We start from the raw sequence: 15,265 nt of genomic DNA, 5'->3' as shown, positions 1-15,265 counted from the left end.
TAACAAAACTCTATGACTATGTCATACTGTAGAGATGGTCCCTTCTATCAGGGCATTTACTATAAAAGGTTTAGATTTCCCCATAATATGTGAAACAACCCACTTTTGGAAAGAATGAAACAAACTTGTTTTGCTGTATTTCAATAGTTCTTTGCATCTAATATGTTGATTTCGGTGTTGTTTTGAAACAATCCCAAGGTTAGGGCTGTCAGCTTGATTCACAAGCAGGGTTCAAATCTGGATGGTATTAATCACACCCAGGTTATCTCTCCCATTCTCTAGCTGTCCAATGTCTCCCACTGACTAATTCTCTGTTGAGCTGTCTCTCAGCTAGGGCTCATCCTGTGTGACTCTGGGTCTGTGGAGTATAGGTTTACCCAGAGGGCCAAGCCAGCACGTCTCTGTTGGCTGTCACAGAGCAGACACATCCATCCTCCAGTCACTGCAGCCACACAATCAAGCCCTGTACTGGGCCACAGCGGCAGGCTCCCTGCTGTCAGACCGCTGTCTGCAGGCCCCGTAACCCGAGTGGGGAAAGTGAAAGGATCCCTCCCTGCGCCCCTGGCCCTTTAACTCTGTGTCACTGTGGCCTGTTGTGGAACAACAACTTCCTCTTGTATTATTGATGCTGTAGGGAACAGCAGTCAGTCAGCGCTGTGGGTTTCAGTTTGCTAAAGGAATATATAATGAGAAACAGGATAGCGCCAGCCTCTCTATCTATGTCCCTGCAAAACACACTGGTGAGACCTTCGAAACAGAGGATGCTGGAGAGACAAGGGACCTGTTGAAAAAACGATGAGGGCATCCTTCCCAAAGAGATAGATACTCTATCTATCTCTATGATCCATCCATCCTCCCCTCTTGAAATAATCACTTGTTGGATGGGTGAAGGCAAGGATGGTATGGTATGTATTAATTTGTGGATGTCCATCCTCCATTTTGTATGATACTGTGTAATACAAATTACAATTTGTATGATATGTTGTGAATTTGCAAAATGTATCATATATTATGAATTCCAATTTGTTGTGACTAACATTACCTAGCTGGCTAACTCTTGAAATAATCACTTGTTGGATGGGTGAAGGCAAGGATGGTATGGTATGTATTAATTTGTGGATGTCCATCATCCATTTTGTATGATACTGTGTAATACAAATTACAATTTGTATGATATGTTGTGAATTTGCAAAATGTATCATATATTATGAATTCCAATTTGTTGTGACTAACATTACCTAGCTGGCTAATGTTGGCTAGGCTAGGGGTTAGGGTTACGGTTAGGAGTTAGGTTAAAGGGTTGAGGTTAGGGTTAGGAGATGGGTTAGCTAAAATGGTTAAGGTTATGATTAGGGGAAGGGTTAGCTAACATGCTAAGTAGTTGCAAAGTAGCTTAAGAGTATAAGTAGTTGACAAGTTGCTAATTAGCTAAAATGCTAATGTTGTCCATGATGAGATTCGAACCTGCAACCTTTGGGGTTATACGCCCACCGACTCACCCCGACCAGCCCCCCTCGTTTTTCCTGAAGGAAACTTCTGTCTTATGTAACTATACCAAATGTAACATATCATACTAATTTGAATGTCCTGGATTTACTTTTACCATGTTACGTCTATTCTATGAGACCAGGCTGGACCCTCTTATACCTATGTTATATCAACTCTATTTTCCAAAGCATCTGTAGGCTAATTCCTGGTGATTGTATTAATCATTATATTATCCTTATTGTGTCAACAATGTTCTTGGACCACATGAAGAAGTTGGTAGAGACTAAATTCAAATGTACTGAGCTCTCTAATTTTGTCATGTCTTATTATGTCTGTTCCTGTCCTTTCTCTTCACTCTGTCTCTCTCTGCTGGTCTTATTAGGTTACCTTCTCTTTCTCTCCTTCTCCAGCTGTTCCTCATCTCCCCTAACTAGCTCGTTCACCCTTTCCCCACCTGTTCCCTTTTTTCCCTCTGATTAGGTCTCTATTTCTCTCTCTGTTCCTGCTACTTTCGGTGTCAGATTCTCGTTTGTGTTTCTCATGCCAGAAGCAAGCTATCGTCTCGTTTGCTTCCTCCTAGTCCTATCCTGTCGGAGTCTGCCTGGCAGGTGCATCCTGTACTCTACTAACTATCTTTTGTTTGCACCGTGTCCAGTTCATCATATGCTACGTGTGATCAGCTACCACCGTTCCTCTGTGACCCGCACCGACCCAGAGCGACCTGCAGCCTGTCGCCGCTACCCCGCTATTCATCAGAGGGACTTTATGTTTCATTTGTCACCCTCTCTGCGGGTATTCTATTGTGCCATTTGACAACGTCGGAAGAGGATCTATGCCATTCCTGTTTTTTCATTAAAAGAACTCTGTTTCTGTTAAAACCGCTTTTGGGTCTTCACTCAAGTACATAACAGAAGAATCTGACCAAGAATGGACCCAGCGGCTCCGGACCCTTTTCACTCCGCCGTCGAGATCCAGGGAGCGATGCTAGGCAGACACGAGGAGGAATTGTCTGCTGCTCGACATGCCGTTGAGACCCTGGCCGCCCAAGTCTCCGACCTCACAAGACAGGTTCACCAACTCCACCTCGATCCACCGCCCACTTCCAGGGTTTCCGAGTCTCCGGAGCCCAGGATCAATAACCCGCCGTGTTACTCTGGGGAGCCCACTGAGTGCCGCTCATTCCTCACTCAGTGTGATGTGGTGTTCTCTCTCCAGCCCAACACTTACTCCAGGAGCACAGCCCGCATCGCCTACGTCATTTCTCTCCTTACCGGACGGGCGTATGAGTGGGGCACGGCAATCTGGGAGGCGAGGGCTGAGTGTATTAACCAGTATCAGGACTTTAAGGAGGAGATGATACGGGTTTTTGACCGTTCTGTTTTTGGGGAAGAGGCTTCCAGGGCCCTGTCTTCCCTATGTCAGGGGAATCGTTCCATAACGGATTATTCTATTGAGTTTCGCACTCTCGCTGCCTCTAGTGACTGGAACGAGCCGGCTTTGCTCGCTCGTTTTCTGGAGGGTCTCCTCGCCGAGGTTAAGGATGAGATTCTCTCCCGGGAGGTTCCTTCCAGTCTGGACTCCTTAATAGCTCTCGCTATTTGCATAGAGCGACGGTTTGATCTTCGTCGCCGAGCTCGTGGAAAGGAGTTTGCGTTCTCCGTTGCCCCCCTCTCCGCATCACTGCCACCTGCCGCATCACTGCCACCCTCCTCCGCCGGCTCGGATGCTGAGCCTATGCAGCTGGGGGTATCCGCATCTCGGCCAAAGAGAAGGAACGGAGAATCACCAACCGCCTCTGTCTCTACTGCGGCTCCGCTGGTCATTTTGTCACCTCATGCCCAGTAAAAGCCAGAGCTCATCAGTAAGAGGAGGGCTACTGGTGAGCGCAACTACTCAGGTCTCTCCTTCAAGATCCTGCACTACCTTTCCGGTCCATCTCCGCTGGACCGGTTCATCTGCTTCCTGCAGTGCCTTGATAGACTCTGGGGCGGAGGGCTGTTTTATGGACGAGACCTGGGCTCGGGAACATGACATTCCTCTCAGACAGTTAAGGGATCCCACGGCCTTGTTCGCTTTAGATGGTAGTTCTCTCCCCAAGATTCAGCGTGAGACGCTGCCTTTAACCCTCACTGTCTCTGGTAATCATAGCGAAACCATTTCTTTTTTAATTTTTCGTTCACCTTTTACACCTGTTGTTTTGGGTCATCCCTGGCTAGTTCGCCATAACCCTTCTATTAATTGGTCTAGTAATACTATCCTATCCTGGAATGTTTCTTGTCATGTGACCTGTTTAATGTCTGCTATCCCTCCTGTTTCCTCTGTCTCTTCTTCACAGGAGGAGCCTGGTGATTTGACAGGGGTGCCGGAGGAGTATCACGATCTGCGCACGGTGTTCAGTCGTTCCAAGGCCACTTCTCTCCCTCCACACCGGTCGTATGACTGTAGTATTGATCTCCTTCCGGGAACTACTCCCCCCCGGGGTAGATTATACTCTCTGTCGGCTCCCGAACGTAAGGCTCTCGAGGATTATTTGTCTGTATCGCTCGACTCCGGTACCATAGTCTCCTCCTCCTCTCCCGCCGGAGCGGGGTTTTTTTTTGTTCAGAAGAAGGACGGGTCCCTGCGCCCATGCATGGATTATCGAGGGCTGAATGACATAACAGTTAAGAATCGTTATCCGCTTCCTCTTATGTCTTCAGCCTTCGAGATCCTGCAGGGAGCCAGGTTTTTCACCAAATTGGACCTTCGTAACGCCTACCATCTCGTGCGCATCAGGGAGGGGGACGAGTGGAAGACGGCGTTTAACACTCCGTTAGGGCACTTTGAATACCGCGTTCTTCCTTTCGGCCTCGTTAACGCTCCAGCTGTCTTTCAGGCACTAGTTAACGACGTCCTGAGAGACATGCTGAACATTTTTGTTTTCGTTTACATGGACGATATCCTGATTTTTTCACCGTCTCTCCCGATTCATGTTCAGCACGTGCGACGCGTCCTCCAGCGCCTTTTGGAGGACTGTCTTTATGTGAAGGCTGAGAAGTGCACTTTTCATGCCTCCTCTGTCCCTTTTCTCGGTTCCGTTATTTCCGCTGAGGGCATTAAGATGGATCCCGCTAAGGTCCAGGCTGTCATTGATTGGCCCGTTCCTAAGTCACGCGTCGAGCTGCAGCGCTTTCTTGGCTTCGCGAATTTCTATCGTCGTTTCATCCGTAATTTCGGTCAGGTGGCAGCTCCCCTCACAGCCCTTACTTCTGTTAAGACGTGCTTTAAGTGGTCCGTTTCCGCCCAGGGAGCTTTTGATCTTCTCAAGAATCGTTTTACATCCGCACCTATTCTTGTTACACCTGACGTCTCTAGACAGTTTGTTGTTGAGGTTGACGCGTCAGAGGTGGGCGTGGGAGCCATTCTTTCTCAGCGCTCCCTCTCTGACGGCAAGGTCCATCCTTGCGCGTTTTTTTCTCATCGCTTATCGCCGTCAGAACGTAATTATGATGTTGGTAATCGCGAACTGCTCGCCATCCGCTTAGCCCTAGGCGAATGGCGACAGTGGTTGGAGGGCGACCGTTCCTTTTGTCGTTTGGACTGACCATAGGAACCTTGAGTACATCCGTTCAGCCAAACGACTTAATGCGCGTCAGGCTCGTTGGGCTCTGTTTTTCGCTCGTTTCGAGTTCGTTATTTCTTATCGTCCGGGCTCAAAAACACCAAGCCTGATGCTTTATCTCGTCTCTTCAGTTCTTCTGAGGTCTCCACCGACCCCGAGGGGATTCTCCCTGAGGGGCGTGTTGTCGGGTTGACTGTCTGGGGAATTGAGAGGCAGGTAAAGCAAGCACTCACTCACACTCCGTCGCCGCGAGCTTGTCCTAGGAACCTTCTGTTCGTTCCCGTTCCTACTCGTCTGGCCGTTCTTCAGTGGGCCCACTCTGCCAAGTTAGCCGGCCACCCCGGCGTTCGGGGTACGCTCGCTTCCATTCGCCAGCGTTTCTGGTGGCCCACTCGGGAACGTGACGCGCGTCGATTTGTCGCTGCTTGTTCGGTCTGCGCGCAGACTAAATCTGGGAACTCTCCTCCTGCCGGCCGTCTCAGACCGCTTCCCATTCCCTCTCGACCGTGGTCTCACATCGCTTTAGATTTTATCACCGGACTGCCTTCATCAGCGGGAAGACAGTTATTCTTACGGTTGTCGATAGATTCTCTAAGGCGGCTCATTTCATTCCTCTCGCTAAGCTCCCTTCTGCTAAGGAGACGGCTCAGATCATTATCGAGAATGTTTTCCGAATTCATGGCCTTCCGTCAGACGTCGTTTCGGACAGAGGCCCGCAGTTCACGTCTCAATTTTGGAGGGAGTTTTGCGGTTTGATTGGGGCTTCCGTCAGTCTCTCGTCCGGCTTCCATCCCCAGTCTAACGGTCAAGCCCGAACGGGCCAATCAGACTGTTGGTCGCATCTTACGCAGTCTTTCTTTTCGTAACCCTGCGTCTTGGTCAGAACAGCTCCCTGGGCAGAGTACGCCCACAACTCGCTTCCTTCGTCTGCTACCGGTCTATCTCCTTTTCAGAGTAGCCTCGGGTACCAACCTCCGCTGTTCTCATCTCAGCTCGCCGAGTCCTGCGTTCCCTCCGCTCAGGCTTTTGTCCAGCGTTGCGCGCACCTGGAAGGGGGTCAGGTCGGCACTTTGCCGTTATAGGGCGCAGACTGTGAGGGCCGCTAATAAGTGTAGAACCAAGAGTCCTAGATATTGTTGCGGTCAGAGAGTATGGCTCTCCACTCAGAACCTTCCCCTTAAGACAGCTTCTCGCAAGTTGACCCCGCGGTTCATTGGTCCGTTCCGTATTTCTCAGGTCATTAATCCTGTCGCAGTGCGACTTCTTCTCCCGCGATATCTTCGTCGCGTTCACCCGGTCTTCCATGTCTCCTGTGTTAAGCCCGTTCTTCGCGCCCCGCTCGTCCCTCCCCCCATCCTTGTCGAGGCGCACCTATCTACAGGGTTCGTAAGATTTTGGACATGCGTCCTCGGGGTCGTGGTCATCAGTACCTAGTGGATTGGGAGGGGTACGGTCCTGAGGAGAGGAGTTGGGTTCCCTCTCGGGACGTGCTGGACCGTTCGCTGATCGATGATTTCCTCCGTTGCCGCCAGGTTTCCTCCTCGAGTGCGCCAGGAGGCGCTCGGTGAGTGGGGGGGGTTACTGTCATGTCTTATTATGTCTGTTCCTGTCCTTTCTCTTCACTCTGTCTCTCTCTGCTGGTCTTATTAGGTTACCTTCTCTTTCTCTCCTTCTCCAGCTGTTCCTCATCTCCCCTAACTAGCTCGTTCACCCTTTCCCCACCTGTTCCCTTTTTCCCTCTGATTAGGTCTCTATTTCTCTCTCTGTTCCTGCTACTTTCGGTGTCAGATTCTCGTTTGTGTTTCTCATGCCAGAAGCAAGCTATCGTCTCGTTTGCTTCCTCCTAGTCCTATCCTGTCGGAGTCTGCCTGGCAGGTGCATCCTGTACTCTACTAACTATCTTTTGTTTGCACCGTGTCCAGTTCATCATATGCTACGTGTGATCAGCTACCACCGTTCCTCTGTGACCCGCACCGACCCAGAGCGACCTGCAGCCTGTCGCCGCTACCCCGCTATTCATCAGAGGGACTTTATGTTTCATTTGTCACCCTCTCTGCGGGTATTCTATTGTGCCATTTGACAACGTCGGAAGAGGATCTATGCCATTCCTGTTTTTTCATTAAAAGAACTCTGTTTCTGTTAAAACCGCTTTTGGGTCTTCACTCAAGTACATAACAAATTTGACTAATGGGACCTACAAAGACAATGCGGGTGCAGTCTGAGCTTCCCCTTGTGAACTTGACAGGTTACGTGACGTTTACCTGTTCAGGAGCTTCATTTGATCCAACTGATTCGTGGGTGTGTACAGATACTTGATGTCCGGTACTGTACATGATAGATCAAGAGCAGCAAAGGGCTGAGATTCACTCCACCGGGACTGAGCACTGGGGCATCATGCTCAGCTTCACTGTGCTCCTCATTACTGCTCTGTTCGCATTTTTTTCCAGTCTGGAGAAGGAATACATATATGTGAAACAAGAAATGAACTGGCAGCAGGCTCAAAAAGTACTGCAAAGAGCACTATACTGACCTGGCCTCCTTCAATAAGCTGTATGATGATGAGCTCGAAAACCATAGGGGGCAAATATGGCACCTATACCTGGATTGGCATGTACAAAGATGACTTGACTACAGAGTGGAAGTTGTCTGGAGGGGAAAGCTTACTCTTTACAATGTAGGCTCCTCAGCAACCAGATGGGAGCAAAAATAACTGTGTTGTAATGCAAAATTTGAAGGGTTATGTGAGAACTGTGCTGAAATACACCTTTTCTTGTAATATAAGGAGAAGCGTGACAGTGATCTGGTCCTGGTAAAGGAGAAGAAGACGTGGGAGGAGGCTCTGGAGTTCTACAGGCGGCACCACAGTAAACTCTCCAGCCTGCTCTCTAAGACAGAGCATCTCCAAGCCCAACAGCAGATCTCAGAGGCCCTGGGGGACTCAGGACAAAATGGGAGAGCACTGGGGAACCTGGGACTGGGAGGACAGGCTGAACTTCGTCAGCTCCACGAAGAAAGAAGAAAAGACAGAGCCTTCTAGGCCTCCTATTGTCTATCATGATGACCAATGTTCCCTTTAAGCTGCACATGGGCACGCAATAGTCCCGAGACTGCCACGCAGCTCCCCCAGGATTGCCGCACAGAAGAAATATCAGCCAACGGAGGAAGAGAAGCACGAGATTGAACAACTTCACTGACATTTCTAGAGTTTTCGTTGTTACACTGTCAACATTTCTCTATACTGTGGCAATTGTGATCGAATCAACCGAATATTAGCCACTTTCAATTCAACATTCTCAAAAGATTCTCTCTACAAGGGGTTAAACCAAGGCCTCATACCTTTTAAAGGGTTAATACATTTTGTTATGATAAACTGTAAGGACTCCTCTCAGGAGACCTCTGTGTGTGTGTTAAAACCTGTTTTGAGTGTTGTGCCCTTCAGACACTAGCAGAAGGCGGAAACCGCCTACGCTCATACTCCTCCTGTCTGGGCCCCACTATGGCTGTCTGAGGTTCTGAGAATATGACTGGTTTTCTGAGAACACAAGGCTTCCACAGGCCTGATGAAAACAGCCACCTGTCAGAAGATGCTTCGATTCATTCACCTTGTTATGACCATATACTTGTGATGAAAGGTCAAGTTTTGGGTCAAACCCACTTATGAGCTTTTAATTGCTGACAAGATGGTTGCTGCTGTCAGGGGGAAGTTAGATTAATTAAAATGGTGTTACCAGGGAAAGTCACGCAAGGGGAATTGGGGAGGCTATATAAGTTACAGGATATCTTAGACACTTTGCAGAACCTGGGGAGAGCTATCATATACTGTACTCTGTACCAACTTCTGCCTACAATTGTATTACTGAAGGATCATTTTAATACTTAAACAAAGAGTCTGTGTTTCCTTTCTACCTACAATATATATACGTTTGATAATTATATAGACCTGATCATCTGTTGAAGAAATTGACCAACATTAGCACAGCTGAAAACTGTCGTCCTGATTATTAAAGAAGCAATAAAATTGGCCTTCTTTAGACTAGTTGAGTATCTGGAGCATCAGCATTTGTGGGTTCGCTTACAGCCTCAAAATGGCTAGAAACAAAGAACTTTCTTCTGAAACTCGTGAGTCTATTCTTGTTCTGAGAAAAAAGGGCTATTCCATGAAAGATATTGCCAAGAAACTGAAGATCTCATACAATGCTGTGTACTACTCCCTTCAAAGAACAGCGCAAACTGTCTCTAACCAGAATAGAAAGAGGGGTGGGATGCCCCGGTGCAGAACTGAGCAAGAGGACAAGAACATTAGTGTCCAGTTTGAGAAACAGACGCTTCACAGGTCCTGAAATGGTCCTCAAAATTAAATAGTACCCGCAAAACACCAGTCTCAATGTGTCACGACTTCCGCCAAAGTCGGCTCCTCTCCTTGTTCAGGCAGCGTTCGGCAGTCGACGTCACCTTGCTTTCTAGCCATCGCCGCTCCATGTTCTCATTGTTCCATTTGTTTTGTCTTGTTCCCTGCACACCTGGTTTACATTTCCTAATCACACTGCATGTATTTATTCCTCTGTTCCCCCCCATGTCTTTGTGTGAAATTGTTTTGTTGCGTGTTTAGTGTGATGAGCCAGACTGTTTTTCCCCGGGGTATCGTATTTTGACCCGTTGTATGTATTTGGGGTTCCTATTACAGGGGGGGGTTCCTATTACAACTGGACCTATACCTGGCCACCGTTCACCCAGCTCCCTAGGGAAGGTAGAGGGTGTCCGTCCTCGTCTCATGCCTCTCGAGGAGAGCTCTGGAGTGGGCAAACGCCGTGTGGGGAGAGGGAGACGCGGCGTTGGACCACTTCGAGGAGTTTACCAGCCGCTTCCGGGCCGTCTTCGACCATCCGTCCGAGGGTAGAGCAGCGGGGGAGCGGCTCTTCTACTTGAGGCAGGGGACGAGGAGCGCCCAGGAGTTCGCCCTGGAATTCCGGACATTGTCCGCCGGAGCAGGAAGGAACGACAGGGCCCTTATCGACCACTACCGATGCAGCCTGCGCGAGGATGTAAAACGGGAGTTGTTCTGCAGGGATGCCACCATCACTTTTGACCAACTGGTGGATCTGTCCATCCAGTTGGATAACCTGCTGGTCACCCGCGGACGTCCAGAGAGGGCTCTGTTGGTTACATCTTCCAGCACACCTACACCGGTGCCCATGAAGCTGGGAGAGGCTGCGCTTAGAGAGGCTGGAGGAGGGGCCTTCACGTGCACCATCTGTGGCCGCAGAGGACACACTGCCGGTCGAACAGGGAGTCGAGGCAGCAGGCAGGGCACTCTGGTGTCACCCCAGGTGAGTCTGCACCAGTCTCATCCAGTGTCCTCTGTTGTCCACCTGTTTGCACCTGTGTGATGTCCTGAGTTTTCCCCTCATTCCCAGCATAAGGCGCTCGTCGATTCAGGGGCGGCTGGGAGTTCTATCGACAGAGCGTTCGCCCTTAGTTTAGGGATCCCCATTATTCCTGTGGTTAGACCTTTCCCGGTACACGCTCTGGATAGTCGACCATTAGGGTCCGGGCTAATCAGCGAAGCCACCATCTCCCTGGTCATGGTGACGCAGGGGGGTCATGAGGAGAGAATTAGTCTTGATAGTGTTAACGAACAAGGAAAACTCTAGAAAGTTCAGTGAAGTTCAATCTCGTGCTTCTCTCCGTTTCTAGCAACAATAGTCATTTACAACATTAACAATGTCTACACTTTATTTCTGATCAATTTTTTGTTATTTTAATGGACAAAAAATGTGCTTTTATTTCACAAACAAGGACATTTCTAAGTGACCCCAAACTTTTGAACGGTAGTGTATGTTAAGATCAAATTACATTAAACCTCTACAGAATCGGTGTCCCCCCACTGGATGGATAAGCTAATGTAGGCTAATGTGATTAGCATGAGGTTGTAAGTAACATGAACATTTCCCAGGACATAGACATATCTGATATGGGCAGAAAGCTTCAATTCTTATTAATCTAACTGCACTTTCCAATTTACATTAGCTTTTACAGTGAAATAATACCATGCTATTGTTTGAGGAGAGTGCACAATTAGGAACTTGAAAATGTATTAATAAACCAATAGGCACTTTTGGGCAGTCTTGATACAACATTTTGAACAGATCAGTCTTAAACTTTGCACATACACTGCTGCCGTCTAGTGGCCAAAATTTAAATTGTGCCTGGGCTGGAATAATACATTATGGCCTTTCTCTTGCATTTCAAAGATGATGGTAATAAAAAAAACACGTTTCTTTCTTTGTATTATCTTTTACCAGATCTAATATTTTATATTCTCCTACAGTCATTTTACATTTCCACAAACTTCAAAGTGTTTCCTTTCAAATGGTGTCAAGAATATGCATATCCTTGCTTCAGGTCCTGAGCTACAGGCAGTTAGATTTGGGTATGTCATTTTAGGCGAAAATTGAAAAAAGGGTCAGATCCTTAAGAAATAAGTTGGCCAAATCGGAGCAGCTTAAAACACATTTTATAGACCTTGTTATAAAGCTGAAAGACTTAAATAAGTGTCCGTTCATCTCTGTCCCTCTTCCTCCACTGGCTCATAGAAGTGGCAGATTCAGGAGACTGCTAGCACTCCATGACTGGCTGAAAGTCTACTGTCAAACCTCAGGAATTACTTTTATTGACAATTTTGATACCTTTTGGCAACCGAAAATACTTTCCAGGGATGATATAATTCACTCAAATCCCCTTGGCCCGTGGACACTATCTAATCACTACAAGGCAGCTCTAAGAAATGGATTGTTATGCTCTTTTACTATTCTTGCTATGTCTAGAAAGGAGGGTACTGCCATTAGAGCTTTTACAAATTTGTATTGTAAAGTGAAGCCGCTACTGTCTCAGGGAATCCCTACTATTATTATGGATTGTGGTCAATTTAATTTCCATTGCGTTGCAGCCTTTGGTTATGAATAATAGGTTGGCAGGTAATGATCCGGATTTTATTTTGACACACTCCCAATGATTTCAAAGCACAAAAAGATTTTAAATTCATGCACCTAAATGTTCGCAGCCTTTTGCCAAAAAAATGGACTACATCAAGATCTGGGTTTCGCAGGCAGATCCAGATATTTTTTGTTTATCAGAAACATGGTTATCTGAAAAAAAATGTGGATTCTGAGGTTACTATTGATGGTTTTCAAGTTTTCAGGGCTGATAGGATGTGCAAAGTGGTGGTGTTGCTATCTATACAAAAATATCCTTTCTATGTCTCTTTTAAAGGCGAGTCCTAAACAATTTGAATTTAAGTCTTCAACTAAGTTGTAATTCTAAAGTAACTGTTCTGGTGCAAAGTGGTGGTGTTGCTATCTATACAAAAATATCCTTTCTATGTCTCTTTTAAAGGCGAGTCCTAAACAATTTGAATTTAAGTCTTCAACTAAGTTGTAATTCTAAAGTAACTGTTCTGGTGCAAAGTGGTGGTGTTGCTATCTATACAAAAATATCCTTTCTATGTCTCTTTTAAAGGCGAGTCCTAAACAATTTGAATTTAAGTCTTCAACTAAGTTGTAATTCTAAAGTAACTGTTCTGGTGCAAAGTGGTGGTGTTGCTATCTATACAAAAATATCCTTTCTATGTCTCTTTTAAAGGCGAGTCCTAAACAATTTGAATTTAAGTCTTCAACTAAGTTGTAATTCTAAAGTAACTGTTCTGGGAGTCTACCGCCCTCCCCTGCTAAGAAATGTTTGTTAATTAGTCTCACTGACTTAATAGCTTATTTGTCTACTTCGGAATAGTTTGTCAGAGGTGACTTTAACCTGTCCTGGGGAACCCAAGACTCCGACTATTTAAAGGATTTTTGTAACAACCTAAACCTCACATAGTTGATTACCAAACCCACATGTCCAAATCTGAGAAATTCTACGAAATCAACATTAATTGATCTTATGTTTACAAATACTCCAGAGAAATATGTGGCTAGTGATGTTTCCTCCCTGGATATTAGTGATCACTGTCCTATTTTTTTGTATTAGAGATGTTAGGACTCATAGTGCAAAACAATGATTTATTACAAGAAGAAATTTTAAAAATGTAGTGAACAAGCATTTTTACATGATCTCAATGGTGATCTTAATAGTATCTAAGCTATAGGGTAGCGGTAGGGTAGCCTAGTGGTTAGAGCGTTGGACTAGTAACCGAAAGGTTGCAAGTTTGAATCCCCGAGCTGACAAGGAACAAATCTGTCGTTCTGCCCCTGAACAGGCAGTTAACCCACTGTTCTTAGGCCGCCATTGAAAATAAGAATTTGTTCTTAACTGACTTGCCTAGTAAAATAAAGGAAAAATTAAATACCAGATTCTGAATTGGCTCTAAATCACTTTATTACTGTTTTTAACAACATTGCAGATAAGCATGCCCCGTTTAAAAAACTGAGAGTTCAAAATAGATCGAACCCTTGGTTCACACCAGAATTATCTGAGTTCATACGCAAATGAGATGCTGCCTGGGCCATGGCTAGAAGTACTGACTCCGGCCGGGACTGGCAATCCTTTCGAAAATTGAGAAATCTATGTGTAAAACTTTGAAAAGCAACATCTGATTACTATATTAACACTAGCTGACTGTACTGGAAATCCATATAAATTCTGGAAAACTGCAAAATCATTAAAGGGTTGTACTTCCTCTACTCTTCCCTTACAAATTAATGTAGATTACTGATAACATTGAAATAATTATAATATTATTAATTATAATGATAATAATTCATTTAATCAACATTTTATTTCTGCAGGCTCTCTCTTTGATATAATTCAAAAACCTACTCGCTGTGACAATGTACTGGATGTTGATGGGGGAATTTTACTGAATAATTTTGAAAATGTCGGTCAAGGTTTTTTTCCTTTTGACAATTCACAGACAATGAAGTCCTTGATGTGTTGTTGGCATTAGATATTAATAAATCTACAGGGGCCGACCATTTGGATCCAGGTCTGTTCAAGTGTGCTGCATCCATCATTGTTGTTTCAATAACCCACATCATTAGTTTAACATGTTCACTGGAAATATTCCTAAAGTGTGGAGATCAGCTTGTGCTGCCACTAAACAAGGGAGGTGATTGTTTTGGTCTTGACAACTATCGTCCCATATCAAGTTTCTTGTCTAGCTAAGATTCTTGAATCCTTGATCATTCTATCTTATTGAGTTATTTGTCTGTGTTAGGCCTTGGCCCTGATGCCTGTTTGTGGTTTCAGAATGATCTTAGTGATAGACGCGGTTAAATCTGAATTTCTTGAAGAACTTGAAGTGGTACCCCAGGGTTAGATTTTGGGGCCATTATTATTCATGTTGTTTATAAATGACCTTGAAAATAGTGGTAACACCTGTAGCATTCCTCTCTATGCAGATGACACAGTAATTTATTCCTGTGCCTCTTCCAAAAATCACTTACTGATCTTAAATGAGTGTTAAATGCAAATAAAACCAAGTTTATGCTGTTCTCTATGTCTCATAATGTTGACCATGAGGACTTGCGTACTCCAAATGGAGCCCAAATTGAGAAAGTTTCTCACTATAAGTACTTGGGTATCTGGCTTGTCTTTTGAAACACAAATTGAAAACTTGACAAAGAAGCTGAGAACTACGATTGTTTTTTATATGGAAATAAATCCTACCTCAGGTTTGAAAATAGAAGTAAGATTGTTCAAACAACAGTTCTCCCTGTAATATACTATGGTGGCATTATTTATATGCACGTGTCTGCCTATGTTTAGAAACAATTGGACTCAGTATTCCATTCAGCAATACGTTTTAACACTGGGGACGGTTTTCGGACTCATTGTATTCCGTACAGACATGTAGGATGGACCTTTCTGTCTGTAAGAAGAGAACTGCACTCTCTTTTATTTATTTAGTCTTGTAGAAACTTGCTCTGTACATTACTTCATTGATGAATTTTAGATGTACAAATGACCAAACCCGTTCTCAGTGATGTTTAACTCTGGGGATCCCTATGGTCTCCAAAGAATTGGGAAAATATGCTTTTAGTTTTTTGCCCTTATGTATGGAACAATACACAAAATTCCTTGCAATTAGATATTCTGGTGCCTTTCAGGCATTTTAAATTATTGATTGGAGACGTTTATGTTACAGAATGCAATTGCTTTTCTTAAATATATGTAGTGTTGTGT

This window comes from Oncorhynchus masou, chromosome 1, assembly GCF_036934945.1.
Source record: "Oncorhynchus masou masou isolate Uvic2021 chromosome 1, UVic_Omas_1.1, whole genome shotgun sequence".
NCBI lineage: Eukaryota > Metazoa > Chordata > Actinopteri > Salmoniformes > Salmonidae > Oncorhynchus > Oncorhynchus masou.
Note: the sequence above shows the minus strand (reverse complement) of the source record.